The 22501-nt window shown below is 68.2% G+C and overlaps 1 protein-coding gene across 2 annotated transcripts in view; it reads right to left on the bottom strand.

Moving 5' to 3' along the window:
- The window catches only part of TRIM3 (tripartite motif containing 3), a 92560-nt gene extending 72194 nt beyond the window's left edge, over positions 1 to 20366 (bottom strand). Inside the window, exon 1 of one of the 2 annotated variants that reach the window (XM_077298985.1) lies at positions 20036 to 20366. The gene's annotated coding sequence lies outside the window, so the exon portion shown is untranslated. The remainder of the gene's footprint in view (positions 1 to 20035) is intronic. The other variant, XM_077298986.1, reaches the window with a different exon arrangement.
- Between the last annotated feature and the right edge of the window lie 2135 nt (positions 20367 to 22501).

The raw sequence follows: 22501 nt of genomic DNA, 5'->3' as shown, positions 1-22501 counted from the left end.
CGGGGCAGCAGCACTGTTACTCGGGGGCAGGCGGTGGTCGGGGCAGCAGCACTGTCATGGGGGCAGGCGGTGGTCGGGGCAGCAGCACTGTTACTCGGGGGCAGGCGGTGGTCGGGGCAGCAGCACTGTCACTCGGGGGCAGGCGGTGGTCGGGGCAGCAGCACTGTCACTCGGGGGCAGCAGCACTGTCACTCGGGGGCAGGCGGTGGTCGGGGCAGCAGCACTGTCATGGGGGCAGGCGGTGGTCGGGGCAGCAGCACTGTTACTCGGGGGCAGGCGGTGGTCGGGGCAGCAGCACTGTCACTCGGGGGCAGGCGGTGGTCGGGGCAGCAGCACTGTCACTCGGGGGCAGGCGGTGGTCGGGGCAGCAGCACTGTCATGGGGGCAGGCGGTGGTCGGGGCAGTCGCACTGTTACTCGGGGGCAGGCGGTGGTCGGGGCAGCAGCACTGTCACTCGGGGGCAGGCGGTGGTCGGGGCAGTCGGTGGTCGGGGGCAGGTGGTGGTCGGGAGCTGTCGTACTGTTACTCGGGGGTAGTTGGTGGTCGGGGGAAGTCACACTGTCACTTGGGGGCAGGCGGTGGTCAGGGGCAGGTGGTGGTCGGGGGCAGTCGCACTGTCACTTGGGGGCAGGCGGTGGTCGGGGCAGTCGCACAGTTACTCAGGGCAGGCGGTGGTCGGGGCAGCAGCACTGTTACTCGGGGGCAGGCGGTGGTCGGGGCAGTCGCACTGTTACTCGGGGGCAGGCGGTGGTCGGGGCAGTCGCACTGTTACTCGGGGGCAGGCGGTGGTCGGGGCAGTCGGTGGTCGGGGGCAGGTGGTGGTCGGGAGCTGTCGTACTGTTACTCGGGGGTAGTTGGTGGTCGGGGGCAGTCACACTGTTACTCGGGGGCAGGCGGTGGTCGGGGCAGTCGCACTGTTACTCGGGGCAGGCGGTGGTCGGGGCAGTCGGTGGTCGGGGGCAGGTGGTGGTCGGGAGCTGTCGTACTGTTACTCGGGGGTAGTTGGTGGTCGGGGGAAGTCACACTGTCACTTGGGGGCAGGCGGTGGTCAGGGGCAGGTGGTGGTCGGGGGCAGTCGCACTGTCACTTGGGGGCAGGCGGTGGTCGGGGCAGTCGCAGTTACTCAGGGCAGGCGGTGGTCGGGGCAGCAGCACTGTTACTCGGGGGCAGGCGGTAGTCGGGGCAGTCGCACTGTTACTCGGGGGCAGGCGGTGGTCGGGGCAGTCGCACTGTTACTCGGGGGCAGGCGGTGGTCGGGGCAGTCGGTGGTCGGGAGCTGTCGTACTGTTACTCGGGGGTAGTTGGTGGTCGGGGGCAGTCACACTGTTACTCGGGGGCAGGCGGTGGTCGGGGCAGTCGCACTGTTACTCGGGGGCAGGCGGTGGTCGGGGCAGTCGCACTGTTACTCGGGGGCAGGCGGTGGTCGGGGCAGTCGGTGGTCGGGGGCAAGGTGGTGGTCGGGAGCTGTCGTACTGTTACTCGGGGGTAGTTGGTGGTCGGGGGCAGTCACACTGTTACTCGGGGGCAGGCGGTGGTCGGGGCAGTCGCACTGTTACTCGGGGGCAGGCGGTGGTCGGGGCAGTCGCACTGTTACTCGGGGGCAGGCGGTGGTCGGGGCAGTCGGTGGTCGGGGGCTGTCGTACTGTTACTCGGGGGTAGTTGGTGGTCGGGGGAAGTCACACTGTCACTTGGGGGCAGGCGGTGGTCAGGGGCAGGTGGTGGTCGGGGGCAGTCGCACTGTCACTTGGGGGCAGGCGGTGGTCGGGGCAGTCACACTGTTACTCGGGGGCAGGTGGTGGTCGGGGCAGTCACACAGTTACTCGGGGGCAGGGGGTGGTCGGGGTTCAGCAGCACTGTTACTCGGTGGCAGGCGGTGGTCGGGGCAGCAGCACTGTCACTCGGGGGCAGGCGATGGTCGGGGCAGTCGGTGGTCGGGGGCAGGTGGTGGTCGGGAGCTGTCGTACTGTTACTCGGGGGTAGTTGGTGGTCGGGGGAAGTCACACTGTCACTTGGGGGCAGGCGGTGGTCGGGGGCAGGTGGTGGTCGGGAGCTGTCGTACTGTTACTCGGGGGTAGTTGATGGTCGGGGGCAGCAGCACTGTCACTCGGGGGCAGGCGGTGGTCGGGGCAGTCGGTGGTCGGGGGCAGGTGGTGGTCGGGAGCTGTCGTACTGTTACTCGGGGGTAGTTGATGGTCGGGGGTAGCAGCACTGTCACTCGGGGGCAGGCGGTGGTCGGGGCAGTCGGTGGTCGGGGGCAGGTGGTGGTCGGGAGCTGTCGTACTGTTACTCGGGGGTAGTTGATGGTCGGGGGCAGCAGCACTGTCACTCGGGGGCAGGCGGTGGTCGGGGCAGTCGGTGGTCGGGGGCAGGTGGTGGTCGGGAGCTGTCGTACTGTTACTCGGGGGTAGTTGGTGGTCGGGGGAAGTCACACTGTCACTTGGGGGCAGGCGGTGGTCGGGGCAGTCGCACTGTTACTCGGGGGCAGGTGGTGGTCGGGAGCAGTCGCACTGTTACTCGGGGGCAGGCGGTGGTCGGGAGCAGTCGCACTGTTACTCGGGGGCAGGTGGTGGTCGGGGGCAGTCGCACTGTTACTCGGGGGCAGGCGGTGGTCGGGAGCAGTCGCACTGTTACTCGGGGGCAGGTGGTGGTCGGGGGCAGTCGCACTGTTACTCGGGGGCAGGCGGTGGTCGGGAGCAGTCGCACTGTTACTCGGGGGCAGGCGGTGGTCGGGGGCAGGTGGTGGTCGGGGCAGTCGCACTGTTACTCGGGGGCAGGCGGTGGTCGGGGGCAGGCGGTGGTCGGGGCAGTCGCACTGTTACTCGGGGGCAGGTGGTGGTCGGGAGCAGTCGCACTGTTACTCGGGGGCAGGCGGTGGTCGGGAGCAGTCGCACTGTTACTCGGGGGCAGGTGGTGGTCGGGGGCAGTCGCACTGTTACTCGGGGGCAGGCGGTGGTCGGGGGCAGGTGGTGGTTGGGGCAGTCGCACTGTTACTCGGGGACAGGCGGTGGTCGGGGGCAGGCGGTGGTCGGGGCAGTCGCACTGTTACTCGGGGGCAGGTGGTGGTCGGGAGCAGTCGCACTGTTACTCGGGGGCAGGCGGTGGTCGGGAGCAGTCGCACTGTTACTCGGGGGCAGGCGGTGGTCGGGAGCAGTCGCACTGTTACTCGGGGGCAGGTGGTGGTCGGGGGCAGTCGCACTGTTACTCGGGGGCAGGCGGTGGTCGGGAGCAGTCGCACTGTTACTCGGGGGCAGGTGGTGGTCGGGGGCAGTCGCACTGTTACTCGGGGGCAGGCGGTGGTCGGGAGCAGTCGCACTGTTACTCGGGGGCAGGCGGTGGTCGGGGGCAGTCGCACTGTTACTCAGGGGCAGGCGGTGGTCGGGAGCAGTCGCACTGTTACTCGGGGGCAGGCGGTGGTCGGGAGCAGTCGCACTGTTACTCGGGGGCAGGCGGTGGTCGGGAGCAGTCGCACTGTTACTCGGGGGCAGGTGGTGGTCGGGAGCAGTCGCACTGTTACTCGGGGGCAGGTGGTGGTCGGGGGCAGTCGCACTGTTACTCGGGGGCAGGCGGTGGTCGGGAGCAGTCGCACTGTTACTCGGGGGCAGGCGGTGGTCGGGAGCAGTCGCACTGTTACTCGGGGGCAGGCGGTGGTCGGGGGCAGTCACACTGTTACTCGGGGGCAGGTGGTGGTCGGGGGCAGTCGCACTGTTACTCGGGGGCAGGCGGTGGTCGGGAGCAGTCGCACTGTTACTCGGGGGCAGGCGGTGGTCGGGGGCAGGCGGTGGTCGGGGCAGTCGCACTGTTACTCGGGGGCAGGTGGTGGTCGGGAGCAGTCGCACTGTTACTCGGGGGCAGGCGGTGGTCGGGAGCAGTCGCACTGTTACTCGGGGGCAGGTGGTGGTCGGGGGCAGTCGCACTGTTACTCGGGGGCAGGCGGTGGTCGGGAGCAGTCGCACTGTTACTCGGGGGCAGGCGGTGGTCGGGAGCAGTCGCACTGTTACTCGGGGGCAGGTGGTGGTCGGGGGCAGTCGCACTGTTACTCGGGGGCAGGTGGTGGTCGGGAGCAGTCGCACTGTTACTCGGGGGCAGGTGGTGGTCGGGAGCAGTCGCACTGTTACTCGGGGGCAGGCGGTGGTCGGGGGCAGGTGGTGGTCGGGGCAGTCGCACTGTTACTCGGGGGCAGGCGGTGGTCGGGGGCAGGCGGTGGTCGGGGCAGTCGCACTGTTACTCGGGGGCAGGTGGTGGTCGGGAGCAGTCGCACTGTTACTCGGGGGCAGGTGGTGGTCGGGGGCAGGTGGTGGTCGGGGCAGTCGCACTGTTACTCGGGGGCAGGCGGTGGTCGGGGGCAGGCGGTGGTCGGGGCAGTCGCACTGTTACTCGGGGGCAGGCGGTGGTCGGGAGCAGTCGCACTGTTACTCGGGGGCAGGTGGTGGTCGGGGGCAGTCGCACTGTTACTCGGGGGCAGGCGGTGGTCGGGAGCAGTCGCACTGTTACTCGGGGGCAGGCGGTGGTCGGGAGCAGTCGCACTGTTACTCGGGGGCAGGTGGTGGTCGGGGGCAGTCGCACTGTTACTCGGGGGCAGGCGGGTGTCGGGGCAGCAGCACTGTCATGGGGGCAGGCGGTGGTCGGGGCAGCAGCACTGTTACTCGGGGGCAGGCGGTGGTAGGGGCAGCAGCACTGTCACTCGGGGGCAGGCGGTGGTCGGGGCAGTCGGTGGTCGGGGGCAGGTGGTGGTCGGGAGCTGTCGTACTGTTACTCGGGGGTAGTTGGTGGTCGGGGGAAGTCACACTGTCACTTGGGGGCAGGCGGTGGTCAGGGGCAGGTGGTGGTCGGGGGCAGTCGCACAGTTACTCGGGGGCAGGGGGTGGTCGGGGCAGCAGCACTGTTACTCGGGAGCAGGTGGTGGTCGGGGCAGCAGCACTGTTACTCGGTGGCAGGCGGTGGTCGGGGCAGCAGCACTGTCACTCGGGGGCAGGCGATGGTCGGGGCAGTCGGTGGTCGGGAGCTGTCGTACTGTTACTCGGGGGTAGTTGGTGGTCGGGGGAAGTCACACTGTCACTTGGGGGCAGGCGGTGGTCAGGGGCAGGTGGTGGTCGGGGGCAGTCGCACTGTCACTTGGGGGCAGGCGGTGGTCGGAGCAGTCACACTGTCACTCGGGGGCAGCAGCACTGCCACTCGGGGGCAGGCGGTGGTCGGGGCAGCAGCACTGTCATGGGGGCAGGCGGTGGTCGGGGCAGCAGCACTGTTACTCGGGGGCAGGCGGTGGTCGGGGCAGCAGCACTGTCACTCGGGGGCAGGCGGTGGTCGGGGCAGTCGGTGGTCGGGGGCAGGTGGTGGTCGGGAGCTGTCGTACTGTTACTCGGGGGTAGTTGGTGGTCGGGGGAAGTCACACTGTCACTTGGGGGCAGGCGGTGGTCAGGGGCAGGTGGTGGTCGGGGGCAGTCGCACTGTCACTTGGGGGCAGGCGGTGGTCGGGGCAGTCACACTGTTACTCGGGGGCAGGCGGTGGTCGGGGTAGTCGCACTGTTACTCGGGGGCAGGCGGTGGTCGGGGTAGTCGCACAGTTACTCAGGGCAGGGAGTGGTAGGGGGCAGTCGCACTGTTACTCGGGGGCAGGCGGTGGTCGGGAGCAGTCACACTGTCACTCGGGGGCAGCAGCACTGTCACTCGGGGGCAGGCGGTGGTCGGGGCAGCAGCACTGTCATGGGGGCAGGCGGTGGTCGGGGCAGCAGCACTGTTACTCGGGGGCAGGCGGTGGTCGGGGCAGCAGCACTGTCACTCGGGGGCAGGCGGTGGTCGGGGCAGCAGCACTGTCACTCGGGGGCAGGCGGTGGTCGGGGCAGCAGCACTGTCATGGGGGCAGGCGGTGGTCGGGGCAGTCGCACTGTTACTCGGGGGCAGGCGGTGGTCGGGGCAGCAGCACTGTCACTCGGGGGCAGGCGGTGGTCGGGGCAGTCGGTGGTCGGGGGCAGGTGGTGGTCGGGAGCTGTCGTACTGTTACTCGGGGGTAGTTGGTGGTCGGGGGAAGTCACACTGTCACTTGGGGGCAGGCGGTGGTCAGGGGCAGGTGGTGGTCGGGGGCAGTCGCACTGTCACTTGGGGGCAGGCGGTGGTCGGGGCAGTCGCACAGTTACTCAGGGCAGGCGGTGGTCGGGGCAGCAGCACTGTTACTCGGGGGCAGGCGGTGGTCGGGGCAGTCGCACTGTTACTCGGGGGCAGGCGGTGGTCGGGGCAGTCGCACTGTTACTCGGGGGCAGGCGGTGGTCGGGGCAGTTGGTGGTCGGGGGCAGGTGGTGGTCGGGAGCTGTCGTACTGTTACTCGGGGGTAGTTGGTGGTCGGGGGCAGTCACACTGTTACTCGGGGGCAGGCGGTGGTCGGGGCAGTCGCACTGTTACTCGGGGCAGGCGGTGGTCGGGGCAGTCGGTGGTCGGGGGCAGGTGGTGGTCGGGAGCTGTCGTACTGTTACTCGGGGGTAGTTGGTGGTCGGGGGAAGTCACACTGTCACTTGGGGGCAGGCGGTGGTCAGGGGCAGGTGGTGGTCGGGGGCAGTCGCACTGTCACTTGGGGGCAGGCGGTGGTCGGGGCAGTCGCAGTTACTCAGGGCAGGCGGTGGTCGGGGCAGCAGCACTGTTACTCGGGGGCAGGCGGTAGTCGGGGCAGTCGCACTGTTACTCGGGGGCAGGCGGTGGTCGGGGCAGTCGCACTGTTACTCGGGGGCAGGCGGTGGTCGGGGCAGTCGGTGGTCGGGAGCTGTCGTACTGTTACTCGGGGGTAGTTGGTGGTCGGGGGCAGTCACACTGTTACTCGGGGGCAGGCGGTGGTCGGGGCAGTCGCACTGTTACTCGGGGGCAGGCGGTGGTCGGGGCAGTCGCACTGTTACTCGGGGGCAGGCGGTGGTCGGGGCAGTCGGTGGTCGGGGGCAAGGTGGTGGTCGGGAGCTGTCGTACTGTTACTCGGGGGTAGTTGGTGGTCGGGGGCAGTCACACTGTTACTCGGGGGCAGGCGGTGGTCGGGGCAGTCGCACTGTTACTCGGGGGCAGGCGGTGGTCGGGGCAGTCGCACTGTTACTCGGGGGCAGGCGGTGGTCGGGGCAGTCGGTGGTCGGGGGCTGTCGTACTGTTACTCGGGGGTAGTTGGTGGTCGGGGGAAGTCACACTGTCACTTGGGGGCAGGCGGTGGTCAGGGGCAGGTGGTGGTCGGGGGCAGTCGCACTGTCACTTGGGGGCAGGCGGTGGTCGGGGCAGTCACACTGTTACTCGGGGGCAGGTGGTGGTCGGGGCAGTCACACAGTTACTCGGGGGCAGGGGGTGGTCGGGGTTCAGCAGCACTGTTACTCGGTGGCAGGCGGTGGTCGGGGCAGCAGCACTGTCACTCGGGGGCAGGCGATGGTCGGGGCAGTCGGTGGTCGGGGGCAGGTGGTGGTCGGGAGCTGTCGTACTGTTACTCGGGGGTAGTTGGTGGTCGGGGGAAGTCACACTGTCACTTGGGGGCAGGCGGTGGTCGGGGGCAGGTGGTGGTCGGGAGCTGTCGTACTGTTACTCGGGGGTAGTTGATGGTCGGGGGCAGCAGCACTGTCACTCGGGGGCAGGCGGTGGTCGGGGCAGTCGGTGGTCGGGGGCAGGTGGTGGTCGGGAGCTGTCGTACTGTTACTCGGGGGTAGTTGATGGTCGGGGGTAGCAGCACTGTCACTCGGGGGCAGGCGGTGGTCGGGGCAGTCGGTGGTCGGGGGCAGGTGGTGGTCGGGAGCTGTCGTACTGTTACTCGGGGGTAGTTGATGGTCGGGGGCAGCAGCACTGTCACTCGGGGGCAGGCGGTGGTCGGGGCAGTCGGTGGTCGGGGGCAGGTGGTGGTCGGGAGCTGTCGTACTGTTACTCGGGGGTAGTTGGTGGTCGGGGGAAGTCACACTGTCACTTGGGGGCAGGCGGTGGTCGGGGCAGTCGCACTGTTACTCGGGGGCAGGTGGTGGTCGGGAGCAGTCGCACTGTTACTCGGGGGCAGGCGGTGGTCGGGAGCAGTCGCACTGTTACTCGGGGGCAGGTGGTGGTCGGGGGCAGTCGCACTGTTACTCGGGGGCAGGCGGTGGTCGGGAGCAGTCGCACTGTTACTCGGGGGCAGGTGGTGGTCGGGGGCAGTCGCACTGTTACTCGGGGGCAGGCGGTGGTCGGGAGCAGTCGCACTGTTACTCGGGGGCAGGCGGTGGTCGGGGGCAGGTGGTGGTCGCGGCAGTCGCACTGTTACTCGGGGGCAGGCGGTGGTCGGGGGCAGGCGGTGGTCGGGGCAGTCGCACTGTTACTCGGGGGCAGGTGGTGGTCGGGAGCAGTCGCACTGTTACTCGGGGGCAGGCGGTGGTCGGGAGCAGTCGCACTGTTACTCGGGGGCAGGTGGTGGTCGGGGGCAGTCGCACTGTTACTCGGGGGCAGGCGGTGGTCGGGGGCAGGTGGTGGTTGGGGCAGTCGCACTGTTACTCGGGGACAGGCGGTGGTCGGGGGCAGGCGGTGGTCGGGGCAGTCGCACTGTTACTCGGGGGCAGGTGGTGGTCGGGAGCAGTCGCACTGTTACTCGGGGGCAGGCGGTGGTCGGGAGCAGTCGCACTGTTACTCGGGGGCAGGCGGTGGTCGGGAGCAGTCGCACTGTTACTCGGGGGCAGGTGGTGGTCGGGGGCAGTCGCACTGTTACTCGGGGGCAGGCGGTGGTCGGGAGCAGTCGCACTGTTACTCGGGGGCAGGTGGTGGTCGGGGGCAGTCGCACTGTTACTCGGGGGCAGGCGGTGGTCGGGAGCAGTCGCACTGTTACTCGGGGGCAGGCGGTGGTCGGGGGCAGTCGCACTGTTACTCAGGGGCAGGCGGTGGTCGGGAGCAGTCGCACTGTTACTCGGGGGCAGGCGGTGGTCGGGAGCAGTCGCACTGTTACTCGGGGGCAGGCGGTGGTCGGGAGCAGTCGCACTGTTACTCGGGGGCAGGTGGTGGTCGGGAGCAGTCGCACTGTTACTCGGGGGCAGGTGGTGGTCGGGGGCAGTCGCACTGTTACTCGGGGGCAGGCGGTGGTCGGGAGCAGTCGCACTGTTACTCGGGGGCAGGCGGTGGTCGGGAGCAGTCGCACTGTTACTCGGGGGCAGGTGGTGGTCGGGGGCAGTCGCACTGTTACTCGGGGGCAGGCGGTGGTCGGGAGCAGTCGCACTGTTACTCGGGGGCAGGCGGTGGTCGGGAGCAGTCGCACTGTTACTCGGGGGCAGGCGGTGGTCGGGGGCAGTCACACTGTTACTCGGGGGCAGGTGGTGGTCGGGGGCAGTCGCACTGTTACTCGGGGGCAGGCGGTGGTCGGGAGCAGTCGCACTGTTACTCGGGGGCAGGCGGTGGTCGGGGGCAGGCGGTGGTCGGGGCAGTCGCACTGTTACTCGGGGGCAGGTGGTGGTCGGGAGCAGTCGCACTGTTACTCGGGGGCAGGCGGTGGTCGGGAGCAGTCGCACTGTTACTCGGGGCCGGTGGTGGTCGGGGGCAGTCGCACTGTTACTCGGGGGCAGGCGGTGGTCGGGAGCAGTCGCACTGTTACTCGGGGGCAGGCGGTGGTCGGGAGCAGTCGCACTGTTACTCGGGGGCAGGTGGTGGTCGGGGGCAGTCGCACTGTTACTCGGGGGCAGGTGGTGGTCGGGAGCAGTCGCACTGTTACTCGGGGGCAGGTGGTGGTCGGGAGCAGTCGCACGGTTACTCGGGGGCAGGCGGTGGTCGGGGGCAGGTGGTGGTCGGGGCAGTCGCACTGTTACTCGGGGGCAGGCGGTGGTCGGGGGCAGGCGGTGGTCGGGGCAGTCGCACTGTTACTCGGGGGCAGGTGGTGGTCGGGAGCAGTCGCACTGTTACTCGGGGGCAGGTGGTGGTCGGGGGCAGGTGGTGGTCGGGGCAGTCGCACTGTTACTCGGGGGCAGGCGGTGGTCGGGGGCAGGCGGTGGTCGGGGCAGTCGCACTGTTACTCGGGGGCAGGCGGTGGTCGGGAGCAGTCGCACTGTTACTCGGGGGCAGGTGGTGGTCGGGGGCAGTCGCACTGTTACTCGGGGGCAGGCGGTGGTCGGGAGCAGTCGCACTGTTACTCGGGGGCAGGCGGTGGTCGGGAGCAGTCGCACTGTTACTCGGGGGCAGGTGGTGGTCGGGGGCAGTCGCACTGTTACTCGGGGGCAGGCGGTGGTCGGGGCAGCAGCACTGTCATGGGGGCAGGCGGTGGTCGGGGCAGCAGCACTGTTACTCGGGGGCAGGCGGTGGTAGGGGCAGCAGCACTGTCACTCGGGGGCAGGCGGTGGTCGGGGCAGTCGGTGGTCGGGGGCAGGTGGTGGTCGGGAGCTGTCGTACTGTTACTCGGGGGTAGTTGGTGGTCGGGGGAAGTCACACTGTCACTTGGGGGCAGGCGGTGGTCAGGGGCAGGTGGTGGTCGGGGGCAGTCGCACAGTTACTCGGGGGCAGGGGGTGGTCGGGGCAGCAGCACTGTTACTCGGGAGCAGGTGGTGGTCGGGGCAGCAGCACTGTTACTCGGTGGCAGGCGGTGGTCGGGGCAGCAGCACTGTCACTCGGGGGCAGGCGATGGTCGGGGCAGTCGGTGGTCGGGAGCTGTCGTACTGTTACTCGGGGGTAGTTGGTGGTCGGGGGAAGTCACACTGTCACTTGGGGGCAGGCGGTGGTCAGGGGCAGGTGGTGGTCGGGGGCAGTCGCACTGTCACTTGGGGGCAGGCGGTGGTCGGAGCAGTCACACTGTCACTCGGGGGCAGCAGCACTGCCACTCGGGGGCAGGCGGTGGTCGGGGCAGCAGCACTGTCATGGGGGCAGGCGGTGGTCGGGGCAGCAGCACTGTTACTCGGGGGCAGGCGGTGGTCGGGGCAGCAGCACTGTCACTCGGGGGCAGGCGGTGGTCGGGGCAGTCGGTGGTCGGGGGCAGGTGGTGGTCGGGAGCTGTCGTACTGTTACTCGGGGGTAGTTGGTGGTCGGGGGAAGTCACACTGTCACTTGGGGGCAGGCGGTGGTCAGGGGCAGGTGGTGGTCGGGGGCAGTCGCACTGTCACTTGGGGGCAGGCGGTGGTCGGGGCAGTCACACTGTTACTCGGGGGCAGGCGGTGGTCGGGGTAGTCGCACTGTTACTCGGGGGCAGGCGGTGGTCGGGGTAGTCGCACAGTTACTCAGGGCAGGGAGTGGTAGGGGGCAGTCGCACTGTTACTCGGGGGCAGGCGGTGGTCGGGAGCAGTCACATTGTCACTCGGGGGCAGCAGCACTGTCACTCGGGGGCAGGCGGTGGTCGGGGCAGCAGCACTGTCATGGGGGCAGGCGGTGGTCGGGGCAGCAGCACTGTTACTCGGGGGCAGGCGGTGGTCGGGGCAGCAGCACTGTCACTCGGGGGCAGGCGGTGGTCGGGGCAGCAGCACTGTCACTCGGGGGCAGGCGGTGGTCGGGGCAGCAGCACTGTCATGGGGGCAGGCGGTGGTCGGGGCAGTCGCACTGTTACTCGGGGGCAGGCGGTGGTCGGGGCAGCAGCACTGTCACTCGGGGGCAGGCGGTGGTCGGGGCAGTCGGTGGTCGGGGGCAGGTGGTGGTCGGGAGCTGTCGTACTGTTACTCGGGGGTAGTTGGTGGTCGGGGGAAGTCACACTGTCACTTGGGGGCAGGCGGTGGTCAGGGGCAGGTGGTGGTCGGGGGCAGTCGCACTGTCACTTGGGGGCAGGCGGTGGTCGGGGCAGTCGCACAGTTACTCAGGGCAGGCGGTGGTCGGGGCAGCAGCACTGTTACTCGGGGGCAGGCGGTGGTCGGGGCAGTCGCACTGTTACTCGGGGGCAGGCGGTGGTCGGGGCAGTCGCACTGTTACTCGGGGGCAGGCGGTGGTCGGGGCAGTCGGTGGTCGGGGGCAGGTGGTGGTCGGGAGCTGTCGTACTGTTACTCGGGGGTAGTTGGTGGTCGGGGGCAGTCACACTGTTACTCGGGGGCAGGCGGTGGTCGGGGCAGTCGCACTGTTACTCGGGGCAGGCGGTGGTCGGGGCAGTCGGTGGTCGGGGGCAGGTGGTGGTCGGGAGCTGTCGTACTGTTACTCGGGGGTAGTTGGTGGTCGGGGGAAGTCACACTGTCACTTGGGGGCAGGCGGTGGTCAGGGGCAGGTGGTGGTCGGGGGCAGTCGCACTGTCACTTGGGGGCAGGCGGTGGTCGGGGCAGTCGCAGTTACTCAGGGCAGGCGGTGGTCGGGGCAGCAGCACTGTTACTCGGGGGCAGGCGGTAGTCGGGGCAGTCGCACTGTTACTCGGGGGCAGGCGGTGGTCGGGGCAGTCGCACTGTTACTCGGGGGCAGGCGGTGGTCGGGGCAGTCGGTGGTCGGGAGCTGTCGTACTGTTACTCGGGGGTAGTTGGTGGTCGGGGGCAGTCACACTGTTACTCGGGGGCAGGCGGTGGTCGGGGCAGTCGCACTGTTACTCGGGGGCAGGCGGTGGTCGGGGCAGTCGCACTGTTACTCGGGGGCAGGCGGTGGTCGGGGCAGTCGGTGGTCGGGGGCAAGGTGGTGGTCGGGAGCTGTCGTACTGTTACTCGGGGGTAGTTGGTGGTAGGGGGTAGTCACACTGTTACTCGGGGGCAGGCGGTGGTCGGGGCAGTCGCACTGTTACTCGGGGGCAGGCGGTGGTCGGGGCAGTCGCACTGTTACTCGGGGGCAGGCGGTGGTCGGGGCAGTCGGTGGTCGGGGGCTGTCGTACTGTTACTCGGGGGTAGTTGGTGGTCGGGGGAAGTCACACTGTCACTTGGGGGCAGGCGGTGGTCAGGGGCAGGTGGTGGTCGGGGGCAGTCGCACTGTCACTTGGGGGCAGGCGGTGGTCGGGGCAGTCACACTGTTACTCGGGGGCAGGTGGTGGTCGGGGCAGTCACACAGTTACTCGGGGGCAGGGGGTGGTCGGGGTTCAGCAGCACTGTTACTCGGTGGCAGGCGGTGGTCGGGGCAGCAGCACTGTCACTCGGGGGCAGGCGATGGTCGGGGCAGTCGGTGGTCGGGGGCAGGTGGTGGTCGGGAGCTGTCGTACTGTTACTCGGGGGTAGTTGGTGGTCGGGGGAAGTCACACTGTCACTTGGGGGCAGGCGGTGGTCGGGGGCAGGTGGTGGTCGGGAGCTGTCGTACTGTTACTCGGGGGTAGTTGATGGTCGGGGGCAGCAGCACTGTCACTCGGGGGCAGGCGGTGGTCGGGGCAGTCGGTGGTCGGGGGCAGGTGGTGGTCGGGAGCTGTCGTACTGTTACTCGGGGGTAGTTGATGGTCGGGGGTAGCAGCACTGTCACTCGGGGGCAGGCGGTGGTCGGGGCAGTCGGTGGTCGGGGGCAGGTGGTGGTCGGGAGCTGTCGTACTGTTACTCGGGGGTAGTTGATGGTCGGGGGCAGCAGCACTGTCACTCGGGGGCAGGCGGTGGTCGGGGCAGTCGGTGGTCGGGGGCAGGTGGTGGTCGGGAGCTGTCGTACTGTTACTCGGGGGTAGTTGGTGGTCGGGGGAAGTCACACTGTCACTTGGGGGCAGGCGGTGGTCGGGGCAGTCGCACTGTTACTCGGGGGCAGGTGGTGGTCGGGAGCAGTCGCACTGTTACTCGGGGGCAGGCGGTGGTCGGGAGCAGTCGCACTGTTACTCGGGGGCAGGTGGTGGTCGGGGGCAGTCGCACTGTTACTCGGGGGCAGGCGGTGGTCGGGAGCAGTCGCACTGTTACTCGGGGGCAGGTGGTGGTCGGGGGCAGTCGCACTGTTACTCGGGGGCAGGCGGTGGTCGGGAGCAGTCGCACTGTTACTCGGGGGCAGGCGGTGGTCGGGGGCAGGTGGTGGTCGGGGCAGTCGCACTGTTACTCGGGGGCAGGCGGTGGTCGGGGCAGTCGCACTGTTACTCGGGGGCAGGTGGTGGTCGGGAGCAGTCGCACTGTTACTCGGGGGCAGGCGGTGGTCGGGAGCAGTCGCACTGTTACTCGGGGGCAGGTGGTGGTCGGGGGCAGTCGCACTGTTACTCGGGGGCAGGCGGTGGTCGGGGGCAGGTGGTGGTTGGGGCAGTCGCACTGTTACTCGGGGACAGGCGGTGGTCGGGGGCAGGCGGTGGTCGGGGCAGTCGCACTGTTACTCGGGGGCAGGTGGTGGTCGGGAGCAGTCGCACTGTTACTCGGGGGCAGGCGGTGGTCGGGAGCAGTCGCACTGTTACTCGGGGGCAGGAGGTGGTCGGGAGCAGTCGCACTGTTACTCGGGGGCAGGTGGTGGTCGGGGGCAGTCGCACTGTTACTCGGGGGCAGGCGGTGGTCGGGAGCAGTCGCACTGTTACTCGGGGGCAGGTGGTGGTCGGGGGCAGTCGCACTGTTACTCGGGGGCAGGCGGTGGTCGGGAGCAGTCGCACTGTTACTCGGGGGCAGGCGGTGGTCGGGGGCAGTCGCACTGTTACTCAGGGGCAGGCGGTGGTCGGGAGCAGTCGCACTGTTACTCGGGGGCAGGCGGTGGTCGGGAGCAGTCGCACTGTTACTCGGGGGCAGGCGGTGGTCGGGAGCAGTCGCACTGTTACTCGGGGGCAGGTGGTGGTCGGGAGCAGTCGCACTGTTACTCGGGGGCAGGTGGTGGTCGGGGGCAGTCGCACTGTTACTCGGGGGCAGGCGGTGGTCGGGAGCAGTCGCACTGTTACTCGGGGGCAGGCGGTGGTCGGGAGCAGTCGCACTGTTACTCGGGGGCAGGCGGTGGTCGGGGGCAGTCACACTGTTACTCGGGGGCAGGTGGTGGTCGGGGGCAGTCGCACTGTTACTCGGGGGCAGGCGGTGGTCGGGAGCAGTCGCACTGTTACTCGGGGGCAGGCGGTGGTCGGGGGCAGGCGGTGGTCGGGGCAGTCGCACTGTTACTCGGGGGCAGGTGGTGGTCGGGAGCAGTCGCACTGTTACTCGGGGGCAGGCGGTGGTCGGGAGCAGTCGCACTGTTACTCGGGGGCAGGTGGTGGTCGGGGGCAGTCGCACTGTTACTCGGGGGCAGGCGGTGGTCGGGAGCAGTCGCACTGTTACTCGGGGGCAGGCGGTGGTCGGGAGCAGTCGCACTGTTACTCGGGGGCAGGTGGTGGTCGGGGGCAGTCGCACTGTTACTCGGGGGCAGGTGGTGGTCGGGAGCAGTCGCACTGTTACTCGGGGGCAGGTGGTGGTCGGGAGCAGTCGCACTGTTACTCGGGGGCAGGCGGTGGTCGGGGGCAGGTGGTGGTCGGGGCAGTCGCACTGTTACTCGGGGGCAGGCGGTGGTCGGGGGCAGGCGGTGGTCGGGGCAGTCGCACTGTTACTCGGGGGCAGGTGGTGGTCGGGAGCAGTCGCACTGTTACTCGGGGGCAGGTGGTGGTCGGGGGCAGGTGGTGGTCGGGGCAGTCGCACTGTTACTCGGGGGCAGGCGGTGGTCGGGGGCAGGCGGTGGTCGGGGCAGTCGCACTGTTACTCGGGGGCAGGCGGTGGTCGGGAGCAGTCGCACTGTTACTCGGGGGCAGGTGGTGGTCGGGGGCAGTCGCACTGTTACTCGGGGGCAGGCGGTGGTCGGGAGCAGTCGCACTGTTACTCGGGGGCAGGCGGTGGTCGGGAGCAGTCGCACTGTTACTCGGGGGCAGGTGGTGGTCGGGGGCAGTCGCACTGTTACTCGGGGGCAGGTGGTGGTCGGGAGCAGTCGCACTGTTACTCGGGGGCAGGTGGTGGTCGGGAGCAGTCGCACTGTTACTCGGGGGCAGGCGGTGGTCGGGGGCAGGTGGTGGTCGGGGCAGTCGCACTGTTACTCGGGGGCAGGCGGTGGTCGGGGGCAGGCGGTGGTCGGGGCAGTCGCACTGTTACTCGGGGGCAGGTGGTGGTCGGGAGCAGTCGCACTGTTACTCGGGGGCAGGTGGTGGTCGGGGGCAGGTGGTGGTCGGGGCAGTCGCACTGTTACTCGGGGGCAGGCGGTGGTCGGGGGCAGGCGGTGGTCGGGGCAGTCGCACTGTTACTCGGGGGCAGGCGGTGGTCGGGAGCAGTCGCACTGTTACTCGGGGGCAGGTGGTGGTCGGGGGCAGTCGCACTGTTACTCGGGGGCAGGCGGTGGTCGGGAGCAGTCGCACTGTTACTCGGGGGCAGGCGGTGGTCGGGGGCAGGCGGTGGTCGGGGCAGTCGCACTGTTACTCGGGGGCAGGTGGTGGTCGGGAGCAGTCGCACTGTTACTCGGGGGCAGGCGGTGGTCGGGAGCAGTCGCACTGTTACTCGGGGGCAGGTGGTGGTCGGGGGCAGTCGCACTGTTACTCGGGGGCAGGCGGTGGTCGGGAGCAGTCGCACTGTTACTCGGGGGCAGGTGGTGGTCGGGGGCAGTCGCACTGTTACTCGGGGGCAGGTGGTGGTCGGGGGCAGGCGGTGGTCGGGGCAGTCGCACTGTTACTCGGGGGCAGGCGGTGGTCGGGGGCAGGCGGTGGTCGGGGCAGTCGCACTGTTACTCGGGGGCAGGTGGTGGTCGGGAGCAGTCGCACTGTTACTCGGGGGCAGGCGGTGGTCGGGAGCAGTCGCACTGTTACTCGGGGGCAGGTGGTGGTCGGGGGCAGTCGCACTGTTACTCGGGGGCAGGCGGTGGTCGGGAGCAGTCGCACTGTTACTCGGGGGCAGGCGGTGGTCGGGAGCAGTCGCACTGTTACTCGGGGGCAGGTGGTGGTCGGGGGCAGTCGCACTGTTACTCGGGGGCAGGTGGTGGTCGGGAGCAGTCGCACTGTTACTCGGGGGCAGGCGGTGGTCGGGGGCAGGCGGTGGTCGGGGCAGTCGCACTGTTACTCGGGGGCAGGTGGTGGTCGGGAGCAGTCGCACTGTTACTCGGGGGCAGGCGGTGGTCGGGAGCAGTCGCACTGTTACTCGGGGGCAGGTGGTGGTCGGGGGCAGTCGCACTGTTACTCGGGGGCAGGCGGTGGTCGGGAGCAGTCGCACTGTTACTCGGGGGCAGGCGGTGGTCGGGAGCAGTCGCACTGTTACTCGGGGGCAGGTGGTGGTCGGGGGCAGTTGCACTGTTACTCGGGGGCAGGCGGTGGTCGGGAGCAGTCGCACTGTTACTCGGGGGCAGGTGGTGGTCGGGAGCAGTCGCACTGTTACTCGGGGGCAGGCGGTGGTCGGGGGCAGGTGGTGGTCGGGGCAGTCGCACTGTTACTCGGGGGCAGGCGGTGGTCGGGGGCAGGCGGTGGTCGGGGCAGTCGCACTGTTACTCGGGGGCAGGTGGTGGTCGGGAGCAGTCGCACTGTTACTCGGGGGCAGGTGGTGGTCGGGGGCAGGTGGTGGTCGGGGCAGTCGCACTGTTACTCGGGGGCAGGCGGTGGTCGGGGGCAGGCGGTGGTCGGGGCAGTCGCACTGTTACTCGGGGGCAGGCGGTGGTCGGGAGCAGTCGCACTGTTACTCAGGGGCAGGTGGTGGTCGGGGGCAGTCGCACTGTTACTCGGGGGCAGGCGGTGGTCGGGAGCAGTCGCACTGTTACTCGGGGGCAGGCGGTGGTCGGGAGCAGTCGCACTGTTACTCGGGGGCAGGTGGTGGTCGGGGGCAGTCGCACTGTTACTCGGGGGCAGGCGGTGGTCGGGAGCAGTCGCACTGTTACTCGGGGGCAGGCGGTGGTCGGGGGCAGGCGGTGGTCGGGGCAGTCGCACTGTTACTCGGGGGCAGGTGGTGGTCGGGAGCAGTCGCACTGTTACTCGGGGGCAGGCGGTGGTCGGGAGCAGTCGCACTGTTACTCGGGGGCAGGCGCACTGTTACTCGGGGGCAGGCGGTGGTCGGGGCAGTCGCACTGTTACTCGGGGGCAGTCGCACTGTTACTCGGGGGCAGGCGGTGGTCGGGGCAGTCGCACTGTTACTCGGGGGCAGGCGCACTGTTACTCGGGGGCAGGCGGTGGTCGGGGCAGTCGCACTGTTACTCGGGGGCAGTCGCACTGTTACTCGGGGGCAGGCGGTGGTCGGGGCAGTCGCACTGTTACTCGGGGGCAGGCGGTGGTCGGGAGCAGTTGCACTGTTACTCGGGGGCAGGTGGTGGTCGGGAGCAGTCGCACTGTTACTCGGGGGCAGGCGGTGGTCGGGGCAGTCGCACTGTTACTCGGGGGCAGGCGGTGGTCGGGAGCAGTTGCACTGTTACTCGGGGGCAGGCGGTGGTCGGGGGCAGTCGCACTGTTACTCGGGGGCAGGCGGTGGTCGGGAGCAGTCGCACTGTTACTCGGGGGCAGGCGGTGGTCGGGAGCAGTTGCACTGTTACTCGGGGGCAGGTGGTGGTCGGGAGCAGTCGCACTGTTACTCGGGGGCAGGCGGTGGTCGGGAGCAGTCGCACTGTTACTCGGGGGCAGGCGAACTGTTACTCGGGGGCAGGCGGTGGTCGGGGCAGTCGCACTGTTACTCGGGGGCAGTCGCACTGTTACTCGGGGGCAGGCGGTGGTCGGGGCAGTCGCACTGTTACTCGGGGGCAGGCGGTGGTCGGGGCAGTCGCACTGTTACTCGGGGGCAGGCGGTGGTCGGGAGCAGTCGCACTGTTACTCGGGGGCAGGCGGTGGTCGGGGGCAGGCGGTGGTCGGGGCAGTCGCACTGTTACTCGGGGGCAGGTGGTGGTCGGGAGCAGTCGCACTGTTACTCGGGGGCAGGCGGTGGTCGGGAGCAGTCGCACTGTTACTCGGGGGCAGGCGCACTGTTACTCGGGGGCAGGCGGTGGTCGGGGCAGTCGCACTGTTACTCGGGGGCAGTCGCACTGTTACTCGGGGGCAGGCGGTGGTCGGGGCAGTCGCACTGTTACTCGGGGGCAGGCGCACTGTTACTCGGGGGCAGGCGGTGGTCGGGGCAGTCGCACTGTTACTCGGGGGCAGTCGCACTGTTACTCGGGGGCAGGCGGTGGTCGGGGCAGTCGCACTGTTACTCGGGGGCAGGCGGTGGTCGGGAGCAGTTGCACTGTTACTCGGGGGCAGGTGGTGGTCGGGAGCAGTCGCACTGTTACTCGGGGGCAGGCGGTGGTCGGGGCAGTCGCACTGTTACTCGGGGGCAGGCGGTGGTCGGGGGCAGTCGCACTGTTACTCGGGGGCAGGCGGTGGTCGGGGCAGTCGCACTGTTACTCGGGGGCAGGCGGTGGTCGGGGCAGTCGCACTGTTACTCGGGGGCAGGCGGTGGTCGGGAGCAGTCGCACTGTTACTCGGGGGCAGGCGGTGGTCGGGGCAGTCGCACTGTTACTCGGGGGCAGGCGGTGGTCGGGAGCAGTTGCACTGTTACTCGGGGGCAGGTGGTGGTCGGGAGCAGTCGCACTGTTACTCGGGGGCAGGCGGTGGTCGGGGCAGTTGCACTGTTACTCGGGGGCAGGCGGTGGTCGGGGCAGTCGCACTGTTACTCGGGGGCAGGTGGTGGTCGGGGCAGTCGCACTGTTACTCGGGGGCAGGCGGTGGTCGGGGCAGTCGCACTGTTACTCGGGGGCAGGCGGTGGTCGGGAGCAGTCGCACTGTTACTCGGGGGCAGGCGGTGGTCGGGGCAGTCGCACTGTTACTCGGGGGCAGGCGGTGGTCGGGGCAGTCGCACTGTTACTCGGGGGCAGGCGGTGGTCGGGGCAGTCGCACTGTTACTCGGGGGCAGGCGGTGGTCGGGGCAGTCGCACTGTTACTCGGGGGCAGGCGGTGGTCGGGAGCAGTCGCACTGTTACTCGGGGGCAGGCGGTGGTCGGGGCAGTCGCACTGTTACTCGGGGGCAGGCGGTGGTCGGGGGCAGTCGCACTGTTACTCGGGGGCAGTCGCACTGTTACTCGGGGGCAGGCGGTGGTCGGGGGCAGTCGCACTGTTACTCGGGGGCAGTCGCACTGTTACTCGGGGGCAGGCGGTGGTCGGGGGCAGTCGCACTGTTACTCGGGGGCAGGCGGTGGTCGGGGGCAGTCGCACTGTTACTCGGGGGCAGGCGGTGGTCGGGGGCAGTCGCACTGTTACTCGGGGGCAGTCGCACTGTTACTCGGGGGCAGGCGGTGGTCGGGGGCAGTCGCACTGTTACTCGGGGGCAGTAGGGCAGAGACTACGGGCACAAGGAGCGGTAGGTGCAGGTGTCTCCACACCACAGGCCACACTCACCCTCAGGCACGGTCCCGGCGGCGCGCTCTCTCCCTCGGGCGCGGTCCCGGCGGCGCGCTCTCTCCCTCGGGCGCGGTCCCGGCGGCGCGCTCTCTCCCTCGGGCGCGGTCCCGGCGCCGCGCTCTCTCCCTCGGGCGCGGTCCCGGCGGCGCGCTCTCTCCCTCGGGCGCGGTCCCGGCGGCGCGCTCTCTCCCTCGGGCGCGGTCCCGGCGGCGCGCTCTCTCCCTCGGGCGCGGTCCCGGCGCCGCGCTCTCTCCCTCGGGCGCTGTCAGGCCGCGGCCTCCCCGTCTCCGGCCTTCATTATACAGAGAACAGCTGAGAGTGGTGACGTCACCTCAGCGACTCCCTTTACTGCCCCGCCCCTGGTTGACGTCACCATCTGCAGCCACCACGTGACAGCGAGTCGCCGAATGATTGCCATGGTAACTGGAGCTGTTCCCTCCGCCCCTCCGTCCATAGATGCCGGCGATAGGGGGGAGGGAGGAGTCGCCTGTGTGAGGAGCGGGGATCGCCTGCAGTGGTCACCTGACCCGCTCTGTCTGCACATTGGGCGCTATTACTGGGCTGTAGATGAGGGGATGTGTATTAGCGCAATCACTGCCACATGTGGTGAGGGGACATGATGGAGGTGGGGAGGAGTGATGGTGATAGTGAGGGGACATGATGGTGATAGTGAGGAGACATGATGGAGGTGGGGTGGAGTGATGGTGGTAGTGAGGAGACATGATGGACGTGGGGAGGAGTGATGGTGGTAGTGAGGGGACATGATGGTGATAGTGAGGAGACATGATGGAGGTGCGGTGGAGTGATGGTGGTAGTGAGGGGACATGATGGTGGTAGTGAGGAGACATGATGGAGGTGCGGTGGAGTGATGGTGGTAGTGAGGGGACATGATGGTGGTAGTGAGGAGACATGATGGAGGTGGGGTGGAGTGATGGTGGTAGTGAGGAGACATGATGGAGGTGGGGAGGAGTGATGGTGGTAGTGAGGGGACATGATGGTGATAGTGAGGAGACATGATGGAGGTGGGGTGGAGTGATGGTGGTAGTGAGGGGACATGATGGTGATAGTGAGGAGACATGATGGAGGTGGGGTGGAGTGATGGTGGTAGTGAGGAGACATGATGGAGGTGGGGAGGAGTGATGGTGGTAGTGAGGGGACATGATGGTGATAGTGAGGAGACATGATGGAGGTGCGGTGGAGTGATGGTGGTAGTGAGGGGACATGATGGTGGTAGTGAGGAGACATGATGGAGGTGGGGTGGAGTGATGGTGGTAGTGAGGAGACATGATGGAGGTGGGGAGGAGTGATGGTGGTAGTGAGGGGACATGATGGTGATAGTGAGGAGACATGATGGAGGTGGGGTGGAGTGATGGTGGTAGTGAGGGGACATGATGGTGGTAGTGAGGAGACATGATGGAGGAGGGGTGGAGTGATGGTGGTAGTGAGGGGACATGATGGAGGTGGGGAGGAGTGATGGTGCTAGTGAGGGGACATGATGGTGATAGTGAGGAGACATGATGGAGGTGGGGTGGAGTGATGGTGGTAGTGAGGGGACATGATGGTGGTAGTGAGGAGACATGATGGAGGAGGGGTGGAGTGATGGTGGTAGTGAGGGGACATGATGGAGGTGGGGAGGAGTGATGGTGCTAGTGAGGGGACATGATGGTGATAGTGAGGAGACATGATGGAGGTGGGGTGGAGTGATGGTGGTAGTGAGGGGACATGATGGTGGTAGTGAGGAGACATGATGGAGGAGGGGTGGAGTGATGGTGGTAGTGAGGGGACATGATGGTGGTAGTGAGGAGACATGATGGAGGAGGGGTGGAGTGATGGTGGTAGTGAGGGGACATGATGGTGGTAGTGAGGAGACATAATGGAGGTGGGGTGGAGTGATGGTGGTAGTGATGGGACATGATGGAGGTGGGCAGGAGTGATGGTGGTAGTGAGGGGACATGATGGTGGTAGTGAGGAGACATGATGGAGGTGGAGTGGACTGATGGTGGTAGTGAGGAGACATGATGGAGGAGGGGTGGAGTGATGGTGGTAGTGAGGAGACATGATGGAGGTGGGGTGGAGTGATGGTGGTAGTGAGGGGACATGATGGAGGTGGGGTGGAGTGATGGTGGTAGTGATGGGACATGATGGAGGTGGAGTGGACTGATGGTGGTAGTGAGGAGACATGATGGAGGAGGGGTGGAGTGATGGTGGTAGTGAGGAGACATGATGGAGGTGGGGTGGAGTGATGGTGGTAGTGAGGGGACATGATGGAGGTGGGGAGGAGTGATGGTGGTAGTGAGGGGACATGATGGAGGTGGGGAGGAGTGATGGTGATAGTGAGGGGACATGATGGAGGTGGGGAGGAGTGATGGTGGTAGTGAGGGGACATGATGGAGGTGGGGAGGAGTGATGGTGATAGTGAGGGGACATGATGGTGATAGTGAGGAGACATGATGGAGGTGGGGT

The sequence above is a fragment of the Ranitomeya variabilis genome, chromosome 3 (genome assembly GCF_051348905.1).
Source record: "Ranitomeya variabilis isolate aRanVar5 chromosome 3, aRanVar5.hap1, whole genome shotgun sequence".
Taxonomy (NCBI): domain Eukaryota; kingdom Metazoa; phylum Chordata; class Amphibia; order Anura; family Dendrobatidae; genus Ranitomeya; species Ranitomeya variabilis.
Note: the sequence above shows the minus strand (reverse complement) of the source record. Positions and strands in the feature narration are given on the sequence as shown.